The sequence below is a fragment of the Borostomias antarcticus genome (genome assembly GCF_949987555.1).
Source record: "Borostomias antarcticus genome assembly, chromosome: 16".
In the NCBI taxonomy this organism is placed as follows: Eukaryota; Metazoa; Chordata; class Actinopteri; order Stomiiformes; family Stomiidae; genus Borostomias; species Borostomias antarcticus.
The window spans coordinates 4,556,496-4,568,995 of record NC_140249.1 but is presented as its reverse complement, the minus strand read 5'-3'; positions in this window follow the sequence as shown (position 1 = coordinate 4,568,995).

Below are 12,500 nucleotides of genomic sequence, written 5' to 3'. Positions count from 1 at the left end.
CACACACACACAGACACCGCATTCACACACACTCCATTCACACAAAATCCAGCCACACACACTCTAGTCACCCACACTCCATTGCAAACTCACACTGAGAACAGCCATCTGCTTCTCTGTCTGAACTTGGAATCTTGGAAAAGAGACACCAGGCTGACAAAAGTTACCCCCTTCCTGACTCACACACACACACACACACATACACACAAACACACACACACACACACACACACACACATACACACACACAAACACACACACACACGCACGCAAACACACACACACAAAAAAATAGACACACACGCACAGGCATGCACACACGCATGCACACAAACACGCACACACACACACACACACACATAAACAAACAAGCACAAAAACACACACACACACACACACACACATACAGACACACTCGTCTGGACTCATTTCCCACTGTTTTGGGAAATTATTTTTTTCCGTTCATAACTCAACAAATGTGACTCTGGTGTGGATGGAATTAGACTGCTGTGTCAGAGCTTCTTCCTGTTGTAGAACCCTGAAATAGTTCTCTGAGATCAGCCTGACACAGAGAATGTGGTTAAAGGTGTGTGTGTGTGTGTGTGTGTGTGAGAGAGAGAGAGAGAGAGAGAGAGAGAGAGAGACTGCATGTGTGTGTGTGTGTGTGTGTGTGTATGTGTATGTCTGTGTATGTGTGTGTGTGTGTGTGTGTGTGTGTGTGTGTGTGTGCATGTGTATGTCTGTGTGTGTGTGTGTGTGTGTGTATGTCTGTGTGTGTGTGTGTGTGTGTGTGTGTATGTGTGTCTGTGTGTGTGTGTGTGTGTACGTGTATGTCTGTGTGTGTGTGTGTGTGTGTGTGTGTGTGTGTGTATGTGGGCTGTAGGTGTTGGCCTGGGGCAACTGAAGGAAGTTAAGTCAGGATTTCCTGTTCGTTCTCCGCCCTCTCTCTGCTGCTGCTGCTGGTCCATGCGTCTTTGGACACAAACACACACTTTTAATCATTTATTTATGTCCACACAGTGAAACAATGCATACAGGGACACAAATACTAAAGGCACAGATTAGTCTACACTCACAATTAACATGGACAATGTCTTTCACATACAAAACACATCACTCATGGGTACAAGTAGCAGCGTCTCCGCCATATATGGCGGCTGCCAATAATTGCAGAGACAGAGCAGTACTCAGCGAGCCTTTTAGCTTCCTTCTTGGACATCCCAAGTAGACGTAGTCCTCTGACAACCAACCTATGAACATGTCCAAGGCTGCCAAATATAAAAACAAGTAGTGTACACCTATAGCCTAGCTCTGAGATGGTATTTATGAGAGGTTGGTATTTCAAGACCTTAGTCATAAAGGCTTCCTTGAGGCTTGAGTCAAAGGTGCATGCTATCTCTAATACAGACACTTCTCTGGACTCGTCACTAACCACAACAACATCTGGTGTGTTAGCAGAGAACTGTGAAAAGGCATATTGGTCATTCCAGAGATGTAACATAGATGCATTGACGCAGGCATGTGTGGACATTTTCCCTGATGCTGGGGAGTGGTGTGATATGTCCCTAACTATTAGGTTCACTATTCTATCATAACGTGCTATGTACATTCCTTTGTAAGCATAACAGCCATTCAAGATACACACACACACACAAACACAGACAAACACACACGCACACACACATACACGTGCACCCCCCCCCCCGCACACACACACATACACACATAACACACACACATACACGTGCACCCCCCCCCCCCCGCACACACACACATACACACATAACACACACACATAACACACGCGCACACCCACACACACACCCACACACACATAACACACACACACACGCACACCCACACACACCCACACACCCACACACACACACACCTCTCAGGCATTCTAAATACATTGTGTACTTCCCAATCAAATACTCTAAACAAACTGTATGCACAGTAACACCCAAGACAAACACTTCATTCACAACACCGCCTCAAAAGACCTCATCACACTCTGGACACACACGCTCCACACCTACAAGGAACACCGCATACGTTTACCTTCATCAGTACCCTTCACTAGACACACACTCACTAATAACGCACTCACCACACACACGCACACACACACACACACACACACACACACACACACACACACACACACACACACACACACACACACACACACACACTCGCTATACAGACACACTCACAATGGCGTTGGGCATTAAATTCCCATGTGGAACTTCAGTGTGCGAATTAAAAAATAATGTCAGTGCGTGAATAGTGAGAGGTTCTTTGACAGACCGACAAACCCCTCTTGGGCTTTTTCTGATATCATATGAAAGGTTGCGGAAGGGCTTTGTCAGCTGATATTTTGCCCGAACTGGAATGTTAGTCCGGCAGACTGAAGATATGCACTTGGGTTTGATTGGCTACAGTTTCATAAAGGCTCTACTGTGGGTGATGAGGAGTAGCCTCTATATTTTTTATTCCATTTTCAAGTATTGTGATTTAGTATTACTGTAGATTAGCTTCCCGTTCCTAGGAACAAAAGTAGCCTACATTTTAGTTGAATTGTTAAAGCACCCATGCATGGCAATAAATGATATAGCCTACGGAAATAGGCTACCTTCTTTTTGTAATTTAGCCTACTTCACCACCTTCAGCTTCACTTCCATCTTAATATTTTGCACCATAATATTGAGTTCTAAACTCCACTTGTATAGAGACATCACCTCACTGTCTGCTCCAACCTGAAAGTAATCAAATAAATTGTAGCCTTCTTTACTTAAGCGTCCCCTGCTCACAGGGTTGCAGCTGAAAGAATAGGCTACAATTGCAGGATATTGATAAAACACATTCACACCATAGGTATTATTTTGTCAACTTTCCTTCCTGCCTTTGACAAAAGCGACTGTATTGCGCCTGGATACTATAGTTCATATTTCTATAGGCTAATATTGCTCCTCTTGTGTAAAAAGCGGTAGACGGAGCTTGGAGCATGGCCATGTCCAAATAACCATACTAAGGTTGCGATTGGTCATTTTGTGCAAATACCTCCCCTTTTACTGTGAACGTGCTCATAGCTAGATTGGACCAGCTGGGTAGACTTAATGAGTTGATAGCCACCGCTGTGGTACCGCTTATCCGTGATTGCGGCTGTTTGGTTTACTCAAGCGAGCTAGCGAAAAGTTATCCTGGATTTGTTGAACTAGCTTCTTAGTACAGGGCCCAGGTCCCTCCAAACCGTAGAGCTAACTTTAGCGGTCGAACCGTAGACCTAACGTTAGCAGTCGAACTGTAGAGCTAACGTTAGCAGTCGAACTGTGGAGCTAACGTTAGCAGTCGAACTGTAGAGCTAATGTTAGCAGTTGAACTGTAGAGCTAACGTTAGCAGTCAAACTGTAGAGCTAACGTTAGCAGTCAAACTGTAGAGCTAACGTTAGCAGTCGAACTGTAGAGCTAACGTTAGCAGTCGAACTGTGGAGCTAACGTTAGCAGTCAAACTGTAGAGCTAACGTTAGCGGTCAACCAGCAGTTAGCTCCCAGACCCACTGGTTCTGAACCTCTCCACTAATTTACTGTATTAGTCCAACAGCCCCTTCAGCCTCTGACATTATGGTGTTTCCCCAGCAGATCCCACAGCAGTACAGTATGTGTGTGTGTGTGTGCCTGTGGGAAGTGTTGCTAGATTGGCGGGCAATTGCTTGACCACACACTGTGATGTCCAGCAGACGCACTCACAGCATCTGTGTTTACAGCCTCTACTTAGCAGAGAGTTCAAAGGCCTGCCAAGAACACAGATGTCTCTCTATCAAGAGCCATGAAGTTCTTACTTCACAGAATGAAGACATTTCAGTTAGGGAGTTGTTATTGTTGTTGTTCTTGTTTGTTGTTGTTTGCTGTGGTTGTTGTTTTTGTGATTGTTTGACGTGGTTGTTTCTTGTACATAAAGGGGGTTTTGGTAAAATAATCAACACTATGCCCCCTTAGCCAGATGAAGTAAACTAAAGACTATAAATATTATCAAAACATGTCACAATTTTACATTACTCAAGAATCTATGCAAAGACTAGTTGATTATGGGTTAAAATAGAGCAAGAATGACCAAAGTGGCATTAAATCAAAGGACTTTATTACATTGCAAATGAAATTGAGTAAATGGTAAATGGACTGCACTTACACAGTATAGTGTTTTTATCCAAAAGCGCCTTACAATGACCTCTCTGATTGAGCCATTCATTCAGGGCTGGAATCGAACTGGGAACCGTCTGATTCCCACGGCAGTTACCCTACCACCTGATCTACTGCTGTCCAAAATTAAATGAGTTAAATAAGTTCCAAGACTGGCTGGGCACTGCTACAGATATCGCTTCCGGCCAGCGAGCTGGTGTTATGGGAGCCATCTCCATGGCGTGGACACAAGTCACGAGGACGTTCTACATTAAGATGGGCCGAAACAACGGAGATCTTCGAACGAGATCTCAAGACGTACCTTTTCGGCCTAGCCTACAATCACTAGCCAGGACCTTGAGACACAGAAAGGCAGCCTCCAACCTACCTGTGAATCCTCTGTATACATTGGTGTATATCCTGCTATGCACTGTATGTATATCAAGTTGTGTACAGAAGCTGGTTGCCCTGAAACAGGCTTGTTCTGTTCTGATATCTGTTGCTTCAATGGCTCAGCGTGCTACTAACCGTTTTCTGCCTCCCCTAGTGCCTCTCTCTCTCCCTCCTACACACAGACACACACCAGTGTTTGCCATACCTCTCCCATGATGCTCTTAGCCTTTCTTGCTCTGAAAATGTAATTTATTGCTCTATAAATGTTCTTAGCCATTAGACAAATATATTCCAGGAGCTTGCTCCAGGTTTCCTGTTTTAATATCTGTGTTTCTTTTATGGCTCTGTGTGCTACTAACCCTGTTCTGCCTCCCCTTTCCCTAGTGCCTCTCTCTCTCCCTCCTATCTTCTAACCAGGTCCGGTGGATGCCCCACTGTCACCAGCAGACCTCCCGGAGTCCGATAGATACCCCTGTGTCTGCTGTGGATGTCATAGCATTTAGTTAACACACACACATGTACACACAGACATACACCAGTCCACTTCCGGCTTTAGGCCTGGACCTGGACCCAGTCCCCCTCCCCCTCACCCTAACCCGGGTCCGTATCCTTTTCCTACCCCCACCCTACCCCCGACCCCTGCCTCTACCTGGACCCAGGCACACTCACACTCACACACACACAGACATACACCAGTCCTGGGCTCAGATCCCCTTCCCCTCACCCTAACCCAGGTCCGTATCCTTTTCCTACCCCCTCCCTACCCCAACCCCTGCCTCTACCTGGACCCAGGCACATTCACTCACACACAGACAGTACAGTATACAGTAATACAGTACACCAGTGTTTGCCATGTCTCTCCTATTATGTTTTTAGCCTCTCTTACTCTGAAAATGTAATTTATTGTAATTTATTGCTCTATAAATGTTCTTCGCCGGTAGACAAACATACTCCAGGAGCTTGCTCGATCGCCTTGTTGAGAGGGGTCAGGGAAGAATTTTTACAGCTCACCTATCTGGCCCCCGGGTGATACTGTTTTTTTGCTTCCCTCTGGAATATGTAGGGGTGGGACGTATGCCCACCTCCCTTGTTCTCTGTAAAGCGCATTGTGTTCCCTCTGGGTATGAAATGCGCTATACAAATAAAGCTTTGATTGATTGATTGATTGATAAGATGGATGCGGAAGTGGAGACCACTGATGAGATCGCCAGGTGTATGGAGAACCAGGATAACTGGAGACAAAGATGGGAGGCCCATCTGTGGATGACAGCTACTTCCAGATATCAGCTACTTCCAGGCACAGGGCAACGTACTGATCTGTGGAGAACAATGCCAGGACAGGGATAGAACCTGACACAATTAACAATCAGGGAAACAGAAATGTGCCAGGGAACATCAACATTCCCCTTCCCTCATATCATATTAGAAACAATTATGATAAATCAAGCAACCAAACAGGAAAACAACTTTTAGAGCTTGGTCGCACGCTGGGTCTGTACATAGTCAATGGTAGACTTCGAGGGGACTCATATGGGCAATATACCTACAGCTCACCTCTCTATACACCTACAGCTCACCTCTTAATACACCTACAGCTCACCTCTCTATACACCTACAGCTCACCTCTCTATACACCTACAGCTCACCTCTCTATACACCTACAGCTCACCTCTCAATACACCTACAACTCACCTCTCAATACACCTACAGCTCACCTCTCTATACACCTACAGCTCACCTCTCTATACACCTACAGCTCACCTCTCTATACACCTACAGCTCACCTCTCTATACACCTACAGCTCACCTCTCTATACACCTACAGCTCACCTCTCTATACACCTACAGCTCACCTCTATATACACCTACAGCTCACCTGTCTATATACCTACAGCTCACCTCTCAATACACCTACAGCTCACCTCTCTATACACCTACAGCTAACCTCTCTATACACCTACAGCTCACCTCTCTATACACCTACAGCTAACCTCTCTATACACCTACAGCTAACCTCTCTATACACCTACAGCTAACCTCTCTATACACCTACAGCTCACCTCTCAATACACCTACAGCTCACCTCTCTATACACCTACAGCTCACCTCTCTATACACCTACAGCTCACCTCTCTATACACCTACAACTCACCTTTCTATACACCTACAGCTCACCTCTAGGCCGCAGCACAGTCGACTATATGATCACAGACATCGATCCAGTGCAGTTCAGAGCATTCAGTCCCTTAACACCACTATCAGACCACAGTCGTATCACTGTATACTTAAAACAATCTACAATTATAAATTAATTTGTGACAGAGCCCAGTAAATTAACCCATGTAAAATTACCCTATACATGGATGAAAGACAGCAGGGAAAATTACGAAAGAGCAATTGATGACAACTAAATTCAATTATGTTTAGACACATATCTGACCAAAACATTTCCCAATGATACTGAAGGTGTAAATCTGTCTGTCAAAGAAATCAACAATATATTTGATAAACTGGCATCTTTATCCAATTTGAAGAAAACAACAACAAAAATACCAAAAAAGAGAGACGATGACAAATGGTTTGATTTGGACTGCAAACATGTAAGGAAAACCCTGAGGAACCTGTCCAACCACAAACAGAGACCCAGACAACCAGGATTTACGCCTTCAGTATCGGGAAACACTCAAACAATACAAAAATACAATTAGAACCAAAAAGAATCAGCACATCAAGTGCCAACTGGATAAAATTGAGGACTCAATAGACTCAAATAACTTTGGGGAAAATTGGAACAATTTAAACAAACCAAGCAGGGACGAATTGGCTATCCAAAATGGAGAACTATGGACAACACATTTTGAAAACCTGTACACTAAAATCACTGTGAATTCGGACCAAAAAGACAAATTAGAAAAATTATATATCCTTGAGTCAGCAATTAAAGACAATCAATGTCCACTGGACTTCCCAATTACTGAAAAATAATTGGAAGACAAAATCCAGGATCTGAAATTCAGAAAAGCTAGTGGGGCTGATGGGATACTGAATGAGATGATTACATTTACAAATAGAAAATTCAAGATGGCTATACTCAAACTATTCAATATAATTCTGAGTGTGGGCAATTTGGAATCTGGAACAAAGGATTAATTACACCCATATTTAAAAATGGAGATAAATTGGATCCAAATAATTATAGAGGCATATGTGTCAACAGCAACTTGAGGAGGATCTTCTGTTCAATCCTAAACAACAGACTACAACTTTTGAAAAAGTAGAAAAAGGCCAAATTGGATTCCTACCAAATTATCGCACATCAGACCAGGTTTTCACTCTCCGCACCCTAATTGACCAACAGATAAATCAAAATAAATCAAAAGTTTTCTCCTGCTTTGTTGATTTTGAGATAGCATTCGATTCAATTTGGCATGAGGGCCTTTTGCTTAAGATATTGGAAAGTGGTGTTGGAGGGAAAACACATGATTTAATCTGCACCACTTCTGCCAGACCTGGGCCCTGACAGTTCATCTGAAAAATACACAAATTATGATATTCCCGAAAAGGTCCAGATGTCAGGGAAATATTTTTTTTTTTTTACTAGGCTCCACAAATATAAAACAAACAAATGAATATACTTATTTGGGACTTAAAATAAGCTTGACTGGAAACTTCAACCTGGCCATGAATGAACTGAAAGCAAAAGCACAAAGGGCCTTTTACGTAATTAAAATATCAATTAATTTAAATAACCTAAATATTCCAATAAGAATGGATAAAAATATTCAAATCAATAATTGAACCAGTAGCCCTGTATGGTTGTGAGGTGTGGGGGCCCCTTACACATCAGGATTTATCTAGTGGGACAAACACCCAATTGAAATAATGCACACAATTTTGTAAATCTATCCTTAAAGTACAAAGAAAAAACCCAAACAATGCATGTAGAGCAGAGCTCTGCCAATTTCCTCTACTGACTGACATCCAAAACATTTTACCAGCATCTAAGAACCAGTGACCCCGACTCCTACCACCACAAAGCCTTTAAATGCCAAGGCGAGTCAAGTGCCCTCAGCCAAATGTTCACAGAGTTACCCCTCAACACCTCAGGACATCCCTCAGATAATCTGGCCCAACCAAATTATAAGTAAACAAAAATAAAATTATATTAACCATTGGAAAATTATATTAACCATTGGAAAAATATTACAAAACCAGTACAACATAATGATGATAACTGGTTGACTTGAGCAACCAGTTACTCTGGTCTCAATGAAGATTTTGACCTTTCTTCTTTTCTCTAATTGCATTTCTTTAATTATATGTCTTGTTCTTTCTGATCATTATCAATTGTTGTGCTGGTTTTCACACATTGTTTGCTGATCCCTCACAGACTCTCCTCAGCACCCCTGGAGGAGACCTGTGGTACTACAGCTGCAGTGACAGCAGGCCCTCTCTCATGTGGGCGGGGCCCCATAGCTCCTCCTCCTCCCTTTGTTCTCAGCTCTTGTCCAGCACACCTTGAAAACGGCTTCATGCCGAAACATGTTGGTGTTTTTAATGTTCATATAGCCCAATGAAATAAAGGTTGTTTACTACTTTATCTAATCCAAATATGAACAAATACTTAACATGTCATTAGTAAGTAGTTTACTAATCACTTGCTCATGATCTATTAACTATTTATAAGTCATAGTTTTAAATCATTAACCAATTATTAACAAACATTTAATAAGTCATTAATAACTAATCAACTCACAGTTTGTGGATGATCTATTTGACTATTTCCCTATTGATTATACACTATATAGAAATTTTACTATACTATAGAAGTTTTAAATTTGTTATGAGTAAATTGAGTATCATAGTCTTTTATTGAGCATAATCTTGGAACCGGCACTAACATTTCACTGTGACTGTACACATACGTTTTATGTGAAATCTTGAATCTCTTATATCTTTTGAATCTATTCATAAGGGTTAGTTGTAAATCATTAAATGTCTATTAACAAGCGTTTAACACATCATTAATAACACATTAACTAACCATTTGTGGCGATCTATTAACTATTTATAAGGGGTAGTTATTCTAAAGTGTTACCAAAATGTGACTTAAAAAAAAAACAACAGTCAAATAGTCTTCGTAGTTGCTTTAAGACTTTGTACTGGGCACTGATGAACGTGGGGTGATAATGACCATTAAGGCCATCAGAAACTCAAGTCTTTTGCATATTATGAGATGGGGGAGGTACATCTCAGCCTACACACATGAGAGATCTCAGAGGTTGCAATGATTATCCATCTTGGCCTTTGCAATTACCGGTGCTGTAACATGTTTTGTCAGTTGGTGACCACCTTCTGCTGCCATGGAAACCCCCATAATACCCTGCGGAATATCACCATGGGACCAACCTCTCTGTTGACGATAAAGATAATGACTCGGATACGCTGGCCTTCCATCCCATCCCACCCACACATACACACACATGCACGCATGCACGAACGCACACGCACACAGGCACGCACGCAAGCACGCACGCATGCATGTTCACATGCACGCATGCACGCACACAGAAACACACGCACACACACACACGCACGTACGCACACACACACACACACACACAGACACACACACACACACACACACACACACACACACACACACACACACACACACACACACACACACACACATCAAAGCTTTCCAACAGCAACACTGCTAAATGGGAAGCTAGACTTGCTTCCATACCTCAGCATGGTCAGAACCAAGCTTGACTCTGAGGTCAAGGGTCAGCTCAGTTCAGTCATATGGTGAGGTTAACCGGTCAGACACTCAGACAGACCCAGCAGAGGAGAACACTCCCTTCTGGTCAAACATTCTCAGCCTTTTATCAATCATTATCAGGAGCTTATCAGAAGCTCCATCACCATTTCATGATCTCTCTCTCTTTCCCTCCTTCTCCTTCTCCCCCTCCCTTCCCTTCTCACTCTCTCTCCCGCCTCTCTCCCTCCCTCTCCTTCTCTCTCCCTCCCTCCCTCTCTCACCCTCCCTCCCTCCCTCTGTCTCTCTTTCTCTCCGTCTCTCTCTCCCTCTCTCTCCCTTCCTCTCTCTCCCTCCTTCTTCAGGCCACTAGTCTTACTTCATCATGTCCTTGTCGACAGTCGTCTGTGTCGCCACGGTGACAAAGCTCGCCTTTCATGTGGTGCATACACGCACACACGCGCGCACGCACACACGCACGCACACACACACACACACACACACACACACACACACACACACACACACACACACACACACACACACACACTGTCCCTCCTGTGTTCCAGGAACTGGGATGTGAGTCAGATGGCCAGCTGAGTGCTGGGAGAGGAGATGTGGGTCTGGGACTCCCCCCCCCCCCTCCCCCCAACCCCCTGACCCCTCAGTCCTCTCCTCTCCTACCCCGCTCCTCTCCGGCTCCCACTCCTCGCCGCCGGGGTGGGAACACGGGTTAACAAGAGGCTGAGGACAAGGGGGAGGACGGGAGAGAAAGAATGATGATTACGGGTAGGAGCAGAAAGAGGAGAAAGAGGAGAAAGTATGGAGGGAGGGAGGGAGGGAGCGGAGCAGTGGTGTGTGTAGTGGAGGGTATACGTAGCACCCACTTCTTTATCCATGGACCCTCAGTATACCCATGTCTTTAAACACCACTTATGTAAAACTGTAACATTTGTCCTATAGTATACTGTACCCACCGTTGTACTCCCCCGTACGCCCCTGGAGAGAGGGAGAGAGGTGGGAGGGGCTGGTGCAGGTGTTTGTGTTTACTCTGCCAGAATATTGTTGATTTCGAATACAAATTACAAATAAGAGTTGTACCAAATGGCACAACTGAGCCTTTTTAGACAGCCTTTTAATTTTTTTTTTTGTGGTGAGTGATTTCAGCCTGTGTTTGCCAGAATGAAAAGAGCCTCATGAAATTGGCAGGATTTGCAATCAAAGTACGTAGGTTTAGATTAAAATAATCAGATTCCAGCTCTAGGCCTGATACACATCTCACAGGATTAAGTAAGAAATCTATAATGGCAGCTCTGGAAGGAAAACTAGAAAAGCCTTAAGTGGTGTAATGTAGCAATCAGGTCCGGATTATCCATGGTTCGGACCGGCTAACAGACAGGAGCAAGAGCTACGCATGTCTCACACACACCACGCAAGGACTGGGAGCAAAGCAGCGTCAGGAGATATTTAATTAAGACAACAGTTCAATTAACAGCTCAATTAGCCAGGCTAATTAGGGGCTCTGTTGGAGCAAAAACCACCCCCACCAACCCCCTCCCCTCTCTCTCTCTCTCCGTGGGTTCCAGATCAAACCTAGGGTAGCTCAGCCTTCACTGCAGGCCTAATCCTGGTTAATTGAAGGACTGGATGTTGGCTGCGCGTTCTTGGAGGAGAGGACCGGGAGCAGGCGTGCTTCGTTCTAGGCTCTGTCTCCAGCCCAGCCCTCTGATGAGAGGTCAGCTCGTGGGTCTTGGGCCAGAGCGGCCTCCAGGCTGGAGGAGGAGAGTTTAGCCGGGGAACAGGGGGTTTGTGTGGCGCCTCTCGCCCTCACATGTAGAACACGCACATGTATGTGACACACACATGCACACCTACACGCGCGCACACAGACACACACACACAGACACACACACACACACAGACACACACACACACATGCATATATTCAAAGGTCCTTTGCCTCCATTGTGTTCTGTGTGGATATAGACCAGGTCCCCAGGTGTGGGTCTGTGGCCAGGTCTCTGGAGGAGGAGGACCATGTAGCCCCCCCCCCCCCCCCCCCCCCCAGAGCACCATGTTGCGCCAATTAAGACCCACTCCCGAGCAGGTAAACGTCCAACTATCTGCAATGCATAGGCCCCTCTCTCCCTCCATCCCTCTCTCCCTC